We start from the raw sequence: 15,362 nt of genomic DNA on the forward strand, positions 1-15,362 counted from the left end.
ACCTGGGCTCTGAGACCTTGCTCAGTGTTGCTTCTCCTACACCTCTCCTCCTTTTATTTTTATTTTATTTATTTATTTATTATTATTTTTTGGGTCCAGTCGTGGGGCCTGAACTCTGGGCCTGGGCACTGTCCCTCAGCTCTTCAGCTCAAGGCTAGCGCTCTACCACTTGAGCCACAGCGCCACTTCCGGCTTTTTTTCTTTTTTGCTTATGTGGTGCTGAGGAATCGAACCCAGGGCCTCTGGCATGCAAGGCAAGCGCTCTACCACTGAGCCACCTTCCCAGCCCCACCTCTCCTCCTTTTAACTCTTGGGCTACAGATATCCCAGGAGTCCTACTGAAAGACAGGGAAGAATCTGAGCTGTACAGAGGAGCGAGTGCCCCTCATCCCCCGTTCCTCCATTCTCCTTGCCTGATTTTCCATCCCTCCCTCTGATGTCAACCTTCCTTACCTCAACCCCTTATCCTCCAATCCATGTTTTCCTCTTCTGATGTCATCATCCTCAGAACTCCCATGGGCCCCTGCCTCATCCTCTCATCCACATTCTCCTGTGTCTCCATCGTTCTATTCTCTCATCTTTCCTCCTGTTTTTCCTTACATCCTCTGACCCCTCTGTTATCCCATCCCTTTTCCCCCATTATTCTTTCTTTTTTTCCCTTTATTTTTTCTTAGCACAGGCCTTCTCTCTGTTCATCCTTTTCCCATATTTTCACTCATTTCCATACCTCAAAATCTCCCTCCTTTCTTTTTTCTACCACTGAATTTCCTTCCCTTCCCTTCTTCTAACACCATCAATTGGCTGGTGCTCTGGAGTTGACAATGCTGGATTTGAATCATGAAGAGGAGGTTACCAGGCAAAGAGAAATGATGTCAGTGAGAGATTTGCAGTGAGTGACTGTAGAGAGTGGAAAACAGGCACACTTAGATCCTCTAATTTCAGTTTTTCTTTACTATCCACTCCCCAATAATATTCTCAAATCTTCCCTGACAGAAGCACACATGGCTATCATAGCCTATGGTCATTTCCCTCTATCCCTTGAGATTACTATAGAAGAAAAAGAAGAAGAGGAAGGAGGAGGAGGAGCAGGAGAAGTAGGAGGAGGAGCTAGAGTGGCCGAAGGAGCAAGAAGAGGTAGAGAGATGTACAAGTTGATGTTGAAAATGAACTTTACAACTTTGGTGGGGGGGGACGAGGGGAGGATTGGGTGTGGGGGCAAGGGGAGGATGGGAAGGGATGGGAAGAGGAAACAAAGAAGGAGGCTACAATGCTTGATAGGAGATGTACTCAGAGGGGGGACCAAGATGGCGACAGGGCAGTAGGGAAACGCCACAGCTCTCTCCAACCAAAAAGAGAGTTCGAGTTCCAACGTTTAATCTCCCCAAGAGACCGACAACAACAAAAAGACGAACACTCAGAGAAAAACCAGAGGTGGAAAATAACAAAAAAAGAAAGAGGAAAAGAAGAATTTCAGAACAGAGAAGAGCGAAGACCCCTCCCCCAACCTTTACTGGCCGCGCGGCAGTGCGCCAAGCCGCTGGCCAGCCGGCCCAGCGGGGACTGCCGGAGCCACAGAGACACAGGGGGCTTCTTGCAGATCACCAGGTACCGGATTGCAGAACAGCGGATCGCCAGGAACAGAGAAACCTACCAGCTGGGAGTCTCCACGAGGATCCCACCCCCACCCCTCACTCTCCGCTGGAGCGGAGAGGCTCCATCCCGCCAAAGCCGCCCGGCACCAGCAGCACGACAAAGGGACCTGTCCGCAGACCACCCGCCCAATCGCGATCGCAACTACCCGGCGGGGGGGCCGCCCAACCCAGCCCACAACCACCCCAACTGAACTCGGATTGCAACAACAACTGACGACCTACAGGGTGAGTACCCAACAGGGGACAGTGAATCCATCAAGGGAGACCAGAGCTGGAGGGAATCCCCAGACCCTGACCTAGACTCCCTACCCCAACACCCAGACCACAGGACTCACTAAAACTGGGAACTGTACGAGAGCTCCACCAGCCGGTGGAGCACACTCTGCTGGCCAGGCCAGAGCAAGAGCGCCCCTGGAAGGGAGCTTAAATGCCCAAGCCAGGAACAGCGCCCCTGGGTCAAGACTACCAACAGTAGAAGAAATTTGAACTGTGTCCTCCAGGCTGCATAACCTAGGTGGTATACACATTAGCACAGGCCTAACGAGCGCGCTCCAGGCTGGGGCCGGAACCAGGCCCGGGGACCGGCGCCTGAACAAAGCAAAAAGGGTCAGAAGTGGGGCTGTGGCTCAAATGGTAGGGTGCCAGCCTTGAGCTGAAGAGCTGAGGGACAGCACCCAAACCTAGAGTTCAAGCCCACAACCAGCCCCAAACAAACAAACAAAAACACATCAGGAGCCCATAGCAGACTCCAGTATTTGGGAGAGTGCATCCAGAGCATCTGATCTTCCCAAGAGCACCCGCAGGAGCAAACACAAGCAGTCTAGGCTGCAAAACCCTTCCAAAGGCGGGAATTGCTACAGCAGAGAGCTGAGAATCCTAAGTAAGTCAGAATAGCAGCTGGAAATAGGCTCCCAACAGAATCCAGATCAGGCACAGACTCTCTCTACCAATACAGAATCAGCAACCAAGCAAAGACAGACACACCAAAACAAGATTGAAGAGCAGTCTCCTGAACCCCCATGCGAAAATCACAGAGAAAAATCACAAGGTTTACCACTACCCAGGACAGCAAGCTAACCTCAAAAGCCAGCAGCCACGCAGGGGAGAGCCCCAGTGGGAGCAAAGCAGGAATGGAAGACAAAAACTACATCCAAGGGTTGCTGGAGGCAATGACTCAAGAAATAAAGCGAGAAATGGATCAGAAATTGAAAGAGCACAAGGATGAACTATCAAAAGATATACAGGACATCAAACAAAAGTTGGATGCAAAAATAGAAGCGGCACAAACCTCAGTAAGAAGTGAGATAAACGCCAAATTAGAGGTAATGCATACTGATCTCACCTCATTGAGAGGTGAGATCAGTACTCTGAGAACCAACATTGAATCCATAAAGGGATCCATTTCCACCATGCAAACCACAATAGAAGCCACGGTCAACAGAGTGAATGAAATGGAAGGTAGAGTGTCAGATACAGAAGACAGAATACACCAACTGGACCAAAAAGTGACAGATATGGAAAAATCACTCAAATTAAACCAAAGGGAAATTCAAGAGCAAGCAGATAATGCTAAAAAATTTAACCTTCGCATAATCAGAGTGGACGAAGGTGAGGAATTCCAGAGCAAGGGAATGCAACACCTATTTAACAAGATAATCAATGAAAATTTTCCCCACCTCAAAAACGACCATCTTAACTACATCACAAAAGCATATCGAACACCCAACAAGCAAGATCCCGGGAGAAACACTTCTAGGCACATTATAGTAAAAATGATGGATCTGAATAATAAGGAAACAATCCTGCATGCAGCAAAAATGAAGAAGGAGCTATACTACAATGGGAAAAAAATTAGAATCACTGCAGATCTCTCCACACAAACAATGAATGCAAGAAAAGCCTGGGAAAGCACCATATGAGCCCTGAGAGCCAATAACTGCCAACCCAGACTGATATACCCGGCAAAGCTAGCATTCACATTCGATGGAGAACTGAAAACTTTTAATAGCAAAGAAAAACTAAATGAATACATAAACATTAAGCCAGCATTACAAAGAATTCTAAGAGGGGGGACACAACCTGAAGAAAGCAACCAGGAACTGGGACCTGCCCCAAACAGGCATTACTCAAAGTCTAACTGAGCAAGCACAGGAGGAAAGGAAAGAAGAAAAACTTAGGAAAACGGAATGGCAGGGACAACAATGCATCTCTCTATACTTTCTCTTAATATAAATGGGCTGAATTCGCCAATTAAAAGAAAACGAACTGAGGACTGGACCCATCCATCTGTTGCCTTCAGGAGACCCACCTCTCAGCCAAACATACAAACAAACTCAGAGTGAAGGGGTGGAAAAGGATCTACCAATCAAATTCCCCCAATAAGAAAGCAGGTGTAGCTATCCTGATATCTGACAAAATAAACTTTTCATTAAAATCAGTACAGAAAGACAAGGACGGACACTACATATTAATAAAGGGAACAATCCAAGAGGAGGATATAACCATCATCAACTTATATGCCCCAAATATCGGTGCACCCAGATATGTCAAACAAATGCTCTCAAACTTACAGAATAAAATAGATCCCAATACGATAATACTAGGAGACTTTAACACGCCACTCTCACCAAAGGACAGGTCTACCAACCAGAGGATTGGCAAAGAAGCTACCGAATTAAGTGAGGCCATACTTCAAGCGGAATTAACTGACATCTACCGAGTATTTCACCCTAAAACAACACAGTACACATTCTTCTCAGCAGCTCATGGAACTTTCTCCAAAATAGACCATATCATAGTTCATGCAAGGAACTTAAGCAAATACAAAGGGATCGACATAATCCCCTGTATCCTATCTGACCACAGTGGAATCAAGCTAGCTCTCAATAACAAAGCATACTGCAGAAATTTCTCTAATACATGGAAATTGAACAGCACACTCCTTAACAAGGCCTGGGTAACAGAAGAGATCAGAGAAGAAATAAAGCATTTCCTACAACTCAATGAAAATGAAAACACCTCACAAAGAAACTTGTGGGACACAGCAAAAGCAGTCCTGAGGGGCAAATTTATTGCCCTCAGTGCCCACATCAAGAGAATGGAGACAGACCAAGTAAATAATCTCATGTTGCAACTAAAACAGCTAGAAAAACAAGAAAAAAATGGGACCTAAAGCTACTAGACGAAGCCAGATAACCAAATTGAGAGCAGAGATTAACCAATTAGAAAATCAGAAAACCATAACCAAAATAAACCAAACAAAAAGCTGGTTCTTTGAAAAAATAAACAAAATTGATGGCCCGTTGGCAAGATTAATTAAAAAAAGAAGAGAGGAAACCCATATTAATAGGATTAGGGATGCCACGGGAAACTTCACAACACGTACCCAAGATATCCAAACAATTCTAACAGACTACTTTCAAAAGCTATACTCTCTAAAGGAAGAAAATCTGGCGGAAATGGATGCATTTTTAGAGAAATACAAGTTACCCAAACTGAGCAAAGAAGAAGTTAACCAATTAAATAAGCCAATATCCTATAATGAGATACAGGAAGCTATCAAAAGTCTTCCAACAAAAAAAAGCCCAGGACCAGATGGATTCACAGCAGAATTCTATAAGACCTTTAAAGAAGAACTAATACCCATACTCCTCAAGCTCTTCAGAGAAACAGAGAAGGAGGGAGCTATCCCAAACTCATTCTACGAAGCCAATATCACACTCATCCCCAAACCAGGCAAAGACCCAACCAAAATGAAGAATTACAGGCCAATTTCCTTGATGAACACAGATGCAAAAATCCTTAACAAGATTCTAGCTAACAAAATCCAGAAACACATAAAAAAAAAAATAATAATACACTATGATCAGGTAGGCTTCATCCCAGAGACACAGGGATGGTTTAACATACGTAAGTCAATAAATGTAATCCAGCATATCAACAGAGCCAAGGTCAAGAATCACATGATTATCGCCACAGATGCAGAAAAGGCCTTTGATAAAATTCAACATTCATTCATGCTAAAAGCTCTGGAGAAAATAGGAATAGAAGGAACATTTCTAAAAACAATAAAAGCCATTTATGACAGACCAATAGCCAATATTATACTTAATGGGGAAAAGCTACAACCAATCCTCCGAAAAACAGGAACAAGGCAAGGATGTCCACTGTCTCCACTCCTCTTCAACATAGTCCTAGAACCCTTAGCCAGGGCAATAAGGCAAGAAAAAGACATTAAAGGGATCCACATAGGGAAAGAAGAAGTTAAACTATCCCTTTTTGCAGACGACATGATACTATACCTCCACGATCCCAAAAACTCCATCTCCAAACTTTTAGAAATCATAAGTCACTTCGGCAAAATAGCAGGATACAAAATAAACCCACAAAAATAAGTTGCCTTCCTATACACTGATAACGCACAGGAAGAGTGGGAAATAAAGGGAGCAACCCCATTCACAATAACCTCCCAAAAAATAAAATATTTAGGAATTAACCTAACCAAAGATGTAAAAGAACTATTTAATGAGAACTGTAAAAAGTTAAAGAAAGAAATTGCAGAAGACACTAGGAAATGGAAAGACCTCCCATGCTCCTGGATAGGCCGACTTAATATAGTAAAGATGGTAATACTTCCAAAACTAATATACAAATTCAATGCAATTCCTATTAAAATCCCAATGACGTACATCACTGAAATACAGAAAACAGTCCAAAAATTTATATGGAACAACAAAAGACCTAGAATAGCCAAAACAATTCTAGGGGATAAAGACAATATGGGAGGGCTATCCATGCCGAACTTCAAACTCTACTACAGAGCTATAATCACAAAGACAGCATGGTACTGGCACAGAAACAGACCCGAAGACCAATGGAACAGAATAGAAGATCCAGATATAAGTCCACAGGCCTACAGCCAGCTGATATTCGACAAAGGAGCCAAAGACATACAATGGAAGAAACACAGCCTCTTCAACCGCTGGTGCTGGGAAAACTGGGCAGCCACATGCAGAAAACTAAAAGTGGACCCCAGCCTATCACCATGCACCAACATCAACTCAAAATGGATTAAAGACCTTAACATTAAACCTGAATCTCTGAAACTACTACAGGACAGAGTAGGAGAGACACTTGAACTAATAGGCACAGGAAGGAACTTCCTGAACAGAGTCCCAGGGTCACAACAAGTTGGAGAGAGACTCGACAAATGGGACTACCTTAAAATAAAAAGCTTCTGCACAGCTAAATCTATCGCAACTAAGCTAGAAAGACAACCAACTAATTGGGAAAAAATATTTACCAGCAATATATCAGACAAGGGGTTAACATCCTGTATATACAGGGAACTCAAGAAACTAATCCCTCCCAAACCTAACAAACCAATTACTAAATGGGCAAGGGAACTAAAGAGGGACTTCTCAAATGAAGAAATAAAAATGGCAAAGAAACACATGAGGAAATGTTCATCATCCCTGGTGGTGAAGGAAATGCAAATAAAGACAACCCTGAGATACCACCTTACCCCAGTCAGAATGTCCCACATCCACAAACCAGCCAGCGACAAATGCTGGAGGGGATGTGGAGAAAGAGGAACCCTATTACACTGCTGGTGGGAATGTACACTTATACAACCACTTTGGAAAGCAGTCTGGAGGGTCCTTAGAAAGCTAAAGATTGACCTCCCTTACGACCCAGTCATACCACTTCTAGGCATCTACCCTGAACAACAGGAACCAATATACAAGGACACGTGCACCTCCATGTTTATTGCAGCACTGTTCGCAATAGCTAGGATATGGAAACAAACTAGGTGCCCCACCACAGATGAATGGATCCAAAAATTGTGGTATCTATACACAATGGAATATTATGCAGCCATTAGAAATGACAAAATAATGGCATTTGCAGGGAAATGGATGGAGCTAGAAGGAATCATGTTGAGCGAGGTAAGCCAAGAACGAAGAGACAAACGGTACATGGTCTCCCTGATAAGTGGATGCTAAATCCAAAAGGTTAGGTGAAACGACAAAACTAACAGGACTTAAGAAACAAAGAACTCCCGCTCATCTGGTTGAACCACTACTAAATATCCCCATGCTGCTGATCACAAATATGGTATATAACATGTGAACACTGTTATATATTATAGACTGTGGTAGACAATTTGCTCCAGGGAAGTTAGAATGAACTTGTGATTTTGAAATTATGTAATCATTTAATCACAATCAAAAAAAAAAAAAAAAAGAACCTCAGGGAAGGGAGGGAGGGAGGGGATGGTATGGGGAAAACAATGGAGGGGGTAACAATGTTCAAGAGGAAGTGTACTCATAACCTCACTCATGTAACTGTAACCCTCTGTATAGTAGCTTTACAATAAAAAAAAAAAAAGAGATGTACTCATTATCTTGCCCATGTAATTGTAACCCCTCTGTACAGTATTTTCACAATAAAAAAAAAAAAAAGAAGAGGTAGAGGAGGAGGAGGATCAGGAGAAGGAGTAGTAGTAGGAGGAGCTGGGCCTTTTCAGCTTCAGCTATTCAATCTTGCATTCTTCAAGAGAACATACGGCCCCGCTCGGCTTTGTGATTTAATGTGAGTGGTGTGGAAGAGTGCTCAAGTCTGGTGACCCAGGAAGGCGATTGGCAGACCAGGACCCATCCCATCTGTTCTCCATCAACTGAAGCAGAGATTGTAGTGCACCCAAGCCCAGGCAGAGCCATTATCAACTTACTCTCTGTGTCAAATAAAAAGCAAAACCCCCTTGATTCCCACTTTTACCTCTGATAGCAACACAGACCTCTCCTACCAGGCACTTCTCAGGCAGTGATGTAGACTGCTCTTTCAAGGGAGCAGTGAGACACCACCCTATGCAGGATTTAGCAGGCTGACTGCAGGACTCTTAATGGATCCCAAACTCCACACCCTCTTCTAGGCTTCCAAACTATGGATTTCAGAGGGGAGAGGCTGCCATTCTGAAGGGCACTGAGTGGGAATGCCATGGGTTCAAGAGAAGGTCTCAAGAGGGGCATGCACCTTCTTTTTTTTTTTTTTTTTTGGGTCCGGTTGTGGGGCCTGAACTCTGGGCCTGAGTGCTGTCCCTCAGCTCTTCAGCTCAAGGCTAGCACTCTACCACTTGAGCCACAGCGCCACTTCCGGCTTTTTTCTTTTTGCTTATGTGGTGCTGGGGAATCGAACCCAGGGCCTCATGCATTGCAAGGCAAGCGCTCTACCACTGAGCCACCTTCCCAGCCCGGGCATGCACCTTCTATCTCTACTCTTTGTTTGTTTGTTTTGGTCAGTCATGGGGCTTGAAGTCTGGGCCTGGGTGTTTTCCCTGAGCTCTTCAACTCAAGGCTAGCACGCTACCACTTGAGCCACAGTACCACTTCCAGTTTTCTGGTGGTTAATTGGAGGTAAGAATCTCACAGACTTTCCTGACTGGGCTGACTTTGAAATGTGATCCTCAGATCTCATCCTCCTGAGTAGCTAGGTTTATAGGCGTGGGCATTGGCACCCGGCCTGGAACTTTCTTCTTCATCATCCAGCCCAGAGTTCAAGCCCCACGACCAGAAAAAGAAAAAAAAAAAAAAAAAGAAGATATGAACAGAGGCCCAGACACAGAAGCAAGCTTCACGCCTACATGCAGGTGATGAAAATTGGCCATTGTGACAGTGATTAATGCATAGATTAGCCACAGATGGGATCACATCCAAGGAGGAAATTCATAGGACACTGTGATCCAATTGGCCCTGATATGGAATTTGTATTTCACTCTACATACAGTAGTAAGCTCTTGGCAGGGGTGGGGTAGGGTGGGGTGGAGAAGTCTGATCTGATGTCCTTGCATAAAGATGTACCAGACTAACCAGTCTTGATGGTTTACATATGTAATCTCAGAACCCAGGGGACTGAAGCTGAAAGACCATGATTTGGAGGCTAGCCTTTACTGCATACTAGGAGAGTGTCTCAGAAACAGACATCCTAATTGCTAAAGAAGAGTGATCAATAGATGGTTATGGGAGCAGAGAAGTGCATCAAAAGGCATTACTGAAGTGAACATGGCAGCTTGAGCCAGTCAGGAGGCCCTGACAAAGGTAGCCTTGAGATGTCCTCTTAAGCTGGCAACAGCTGCTGGACCCAAGGTATCTGCACACAGCGGCAAGTATTTAGCTTCCGTGGTTTTCTGATGAACAGATCTCTTCCAGTAAATACTTCCATTTTGCCCAAGAGATATGTGAATGAACTTGCTTCAAAATCATAGCACGATTAATAAACAGATGAAAAGAATACTCAGAAAGAAGAAGTATAGGCTACTGGATACAAGAAATCTATAGTATCAGGAATGGAGTATTATAAGCATTCCTTTTTTTTTTTCTTTTTTGGGTCTGGTCGTTGGGCCTGAACTCTGGGCCTGGGCGCTGTCCCTCAGCTCTTCAGCTCAAGGCTAGCACTCTACCACTTGAGCCACGGCATCACTTCCGGCTTTTTTTCTTTTTGCTTATGTGGTGCTGAGGAATTGAACCCAGGGCCTCATGCATGCAAGGTAAGCACTCTACCACTGAGCCACCTTCCCAGCTCCTATAAGCCCCTTGATGCAAAATGAGATATCTTTTTTTTTAGTCCAGGTCAAAGAGATCTGGTGGGTTTCTGTTTTGTTGGAGCAACATACACCTATAGTGACCTTGGTGAAATCACATTTAGTAAAGGCATCCTGTACTGATGGGAAATTTTTTAATCATTTTGAGACTATTTGGCATTTTATCCCAGGAATTCCTGGCTACCCAAGAACTTGTAACCTGGAGTTTTCTATTTCTTTTGAATTCCACTCACTTCTACACTCTCGGTTTGCTCTGTTGTGTTTTAATGAAGTTGTCAAACAGATAGTAGCTGTCTTTCAAAGAAGAGCATATAAGTTGTATGGTCCAGCAACACACATACCTTGGAAATTAGTGCTTTGTGAAGTTCATCATAAACAAAGGGAAAAATGATCCCGTGTGACCTACTATTCGCTTTGTTTAGGAAGTGCTTTCTTGATTTGTTTTTGGAAGTCAGAAAACATTTTTTTTGGGGGGGGGGTCCAGTCTTGGGTCCTGAACTCTGGGTCTGGGCGCTGTCCCTCAGCTCTTCAGCTCAAGGCTAGCACTCTACCACTTGAGCCACAGCACCACTTCTGGCTTTTTTCTTTTTGCTTATGTGGTGTTGAGGAATTGCACCCAGGGCCTCAGGCATGCAAGGCAAGCGCTCTACCACTGAGCCACCTTCCCAGCCCCAGAAATAATTTTTTTTTTAAAGCTAGCTGTGCTTATAAACCTGCTCCACTGAAAACTGGTACATAGAATATTGACCCTTTTGTATGTAGGATTGTTTGTTCAGTTAAGTATAACTCAAACTAATGTGTACACTCACAGATTCTACATAGGATGTCTCACTATTGCTCGACCAGACATCACTCTTCTGAGCAGAGGTGAAAAAACTAAATTTAAACCTTGTAGGTACTACCTTACCTGAGAGAGATAGAGATCCTTACACAGTATAGGTTATATTAACCATATCATGTTTGAAATTATGAAATCCAGAGTATTTGTAACTTATACTCATGGGACCTGTAATATGGCTCAGGGTATTTTGGAAATCTCCATAATATTTAAAGTTAACACTTTGACTGAACTATTTATGAAGATTCCTTGGTATTTTTGTTTTCTTTAATTGTTCTTAGTACTAGTATTGTAGTAGCAGTAGTTCTAGAAGTGACTGCAGTGCTATAGTCAAGTTAGTTTCTAGATAAAGAGTAGTTTTGGTCTTCTTTTTCTGGTTTGACTTTTGTCTGGTAAATGGTCCAGAACTAAGTAGTTTGCTTGGTTGTTTTCTTGTTTTGTTTTGCTTTTGTTGGTCAAGGGACTCGAACTAAGGACCTGTGTGCAATCCCTGTGGTTTTTATACTCAGGGCTAGTCATCTACCATTTTGAGCCACAGTCCCACTTCTAGTTTTCTGGGGGTTAATTGGAGGTAAGAGGCTCATGGACTTTCCTGCCTGGGCTGGCTTTGAACCACAATCCTCAGATCTCACTCTCCTTAGTAGATAGGATTACAGGCCTGAGTACTGGTGCCAGGCTAAGTTATTTTTCCAAGAGTTTGCAACATTCTTCCAAGTACTTGGGCTTCTCTTTCAATAATGCTGATCATGTGTCATTTTGTCTGCTGCAGTAGATTTATTAAGTCTCCAGCATTATGCCCCTATTTTATTTTCTCTTTATTTGTTTCTTTCTTTCTCTTTCTTTCCCTCCCTCCCTTCTTTCCTTCTTTCCTTCCTCCCTCCCTCCTTTCTTTCTCACTTTCTTCCTTCCTTCCTTCCTTTCTTTCTTTCTTTTTCTTTCCTCTCTCTCCCTTTTTCTCTTTGTGGTCATAGGGCTTGAACTCTGGGTCTGGGTGCTGTCCCTGAGCTCTTCAGCTCAAGGTGAGTGCTTTACCACTTGAGCCACAGTGCCACTTCTGGGTTTCTGGTGGTTAATTGGAGATAAGAGTCTCACAGACTTTCCTGCCCGGGCTGGCTCTGAACTGTGCTCCTCAGATCTCAGCCTCTTGAGTAGCTAGGATTACAGGTGTGAGCCACTGATGCCCATCTGCCCCCTATTTTCTATTTATTGCATATACTCACTTTCAGCAATGAGTTCCAAGCTACTTTTTAAACAAATCAATGTAAAGACTGAAGTACTAGCTTAATAAAGTTAATTTGTTTATTTTTTTGTACAAAAAAAGGCATTACAGCTGGAAGTCCATGGTGGTTTGACTATAGAGAGAGTCAAGGAGAAGCAGAAAAATAGGTAGATTGGGACAACTGAACACAGGAAATTGCCCAAACCAAAAGAACTGGCGACCTTTGTAAGCAGTCTCTAAACCATTGCTGGAGGTAGTGTCAATAGGACTCTGAGATTGGCTGTTGTAGTCAAAGATGATGCCTAGATTTGGACCGAGTGCTCAGGAAGTAGCGTGCTAGTTCAGTGAGTTTGAGGAAACTGGGGAAGAACCATGTTCAGAAGACACTTGGGAATCAAGCCTTTTGCCTGGGTTTGATTTAGAAACAGCAACAGATGTAATTTATTGGTTGAGATCAGAAACCATTAGGATTCAGGGTTGGGACTGCAGAAATTAGAGCTGGATTCACTGGAGAGATGGATGATTTACAATTCTGTCCAATATGCGGAAGAGTCTGACTCATGATGTGCAAACACTGTTTGAGAATAATCTTTTACCTAGTTGTGTCCTCATCCTTCTGATTCTGAACATTTGGTCTGAAGGCAGACCCTGGCTTCAGTGCAAGAGATAATCAATGTTCCTTTGGGGGTGAGCAGGACCAAGGAGGCATGCAGGAAGACTTCACTTGCAGGAAGGCGGCTTCTCATATGCCTTTGCTCTGCTCTCTTCAGGAGCTGGAGCTCTGCTATCAGAACCCTGGACAATCCCAGCTCTTCTCTAAGATCTCTGTTGACTACTTTGGTTCAAAGATTAGGCTACAAATAAGAGACCAGAAAGGTAGGACTTTAATATGGGAGGCTGTCGTGAAACCAGGTAAATGAAGAACAAATCCTGAGAGCTCCGAGTTGGGAGGAAGAGCCAGTGAGGGGTGAGAGATGAAATTGTGTGTATTGCCACCATTTGTTGAAGAGGAGAAATGGCCTGGAAAAGTAACATGGCTTTTTTAAAAGTTACATTAGAGCTGGTAATGCCAGTCACCCTGACTCTAAGCTCTATTTTCTCTTTCACATTGACCTGGAATTAACAGATTATAAATCCACAAAACATCTGACATAATTATACATGATGTCTTGCCTGTGAAATGGAGAGGAAAGATTTCTTGTTTTTAACTATGACTGATGGATTGGGCAGGTGTTGTTAACATTAGATACTCTAAAATCAACTAGTAATGTAGAAAAAGCAAATTAAATAATGAGCTTTCAGAAGGGAAGAAACCTTATTGTTTCTTAGTCCCATGTTGATAACCTCTACCACCAAATCCCCTTCTCAGTGCTCCTTTAAACAACCAGCTGATGTCATGACCAGCAGTGGTAGCACCAGATTCTGAGCTCATGCTCACAGGATTCACCATATGGTGAAAGGAAAATGCTTTGCTCAGCCTTGGCTTGGTGCTGCCACTGATAGGGAACTCACCAGCCAACACTAGACTTGGGTTTGAAATGCTCTCCAGAATTTACTTCTTAGGGAATGTTGGGAAAATTACTAAACCCTTTTGGGTCTGGGGATTATCTGTATTCGGATCCCAAGGATTAACTGATAGTATTGTTGGAAAGATCAAATAATGTCAGTGCAAGCTTCATGCAGTAATCTTTGACAAATGGTAGGGGAGGGGAAGGGAAATAACAAAATGCTAAAACAAGGCTACTGGTTGACCCATTGTAACAATGAGATGTACAAGACACTATTTTTGAAAACAAACTTTACAACTTCACGGGGGGGGGGGGTGGGCGAGGGGAGGAGTTAGAGAGTTGGGGAGGGAAGGGATGGAGGAGGTAACAACGCTCGATAGGAAATGTACTCATTACCCTACTCACGTAACTGTAACCCCTCTGTACAGTATTTTTACAATAAAAATATATACGGAAAAAAGTATTGTTCTTTTTTTCTTTTGTGAAGGCAACCTCTTCCCACTGTCAGTCTTAACTCTGTCCCTTGGAGCTTGTCCGAGTCTGCCTCACCACCATAGCACACTCTGAAGATGCTGCAGAGCTGAGATCATGGGCCCACTTTATGGCTCCTCTTTTTTTTATTCACGGTTCAATTTTACCAAACTTTAAATATTTTATTGTTATTGTAAAGGTGATGTACAGAGTAGCTATAGTTATGTAAGACAAGAGTACATTTCTTTTTAGTCAGTGACACCCCTTCCCTTGCTCTTTCCCAGTTTTTCCCCTCCCATCCTCAACCACATATTGTATAGTTCATTTTCAACATAGTGTTTAGTGTCACATAGTGACCCTGCTACGTTTGTTCACCCTTTGTCTCTCCATTTTTGTGCCTCCCCTTATCCTCCCAAAGACAGATACATGAACAAACAAGACCAAATGAAAAGAAAATGAAAACAGCAATAAAGAAAAATTTTGTTTTCATATCCTGGAGTTCATTTCAATAAATATTTTGTATGATCAGATGCACATAGGCATTGCACCTTTGTGTTCTTCCCCTAAGAGTGTCCTTCTTTGGTCACACTGTGTGTGTGAATGCCTAGAGTGCTGTATGATTTTCATGTCTCGGGGTGTTTCAGATCTAACTTCTGCATAGTAGAGAAAACATGCGTATGGCTCCTTTTTGGAGAGTTAAACATCTCCAGGCCCATTTATACATTTACTTAGATTCCTGACCAGAGTTACCTGCATTAGATGCTGCATTTTATGTATGAGTTAGAATAGTCCAAGGCTGACCACTAAGTAGGTATATGAGGAATTTCCCCTTGCTCCATTTCAATGGACTCAGGGGTCTCAGTAGCACAACCAGGGTCTGTGAGCCCACTTCCTTGTACTATGGTATTATTACTGAGTTCATGCTGAATTCAGTGTAGGTATTGGACACAGTCTCAGGCATTGGACACAGGAAGGAGGCAATGACTTGTCCTTTCCTCCCCATTCAGTTGTTTAAGCCCTTTCACGTATTATTTTCTATTAAAATCCTTTATTATTCCCACATGCTTGAACAAGA

The 15,362-nt window shown here is 43.2% G+C and overlaps 1 pseudogene; it reads left to right on the forward strand.

Annotated features, from left to right (window-relative positions):
* Nucleotides 1–9,814: 9,814 nt before the first annotated feature.
* On the forward strand, nt 9,815–10,642 carry LOC122108602 (annotated as a pseudogene).
* Nucleotides 10,643–15,362: the final 4,720 nt, after the last annotated feature.

This window comes from Dipodomys spectabilis, unplaced genomic scaffold (genome assembly GCF_019054845.1).
Source record: "Dipodomys spectabilis isolate Male_0828 unplaced genomic scaffold, ASM1905484v1 ptg000062l, whole genome shotgun sequence".
NCBI classification, from domain to species: domain Eukaryota; kingdom Metazoa; phylum Chordata; class Mammalia; order Rodentia; family Heteromyidae; genus Dipodomys; species Dipodomys spectabilis.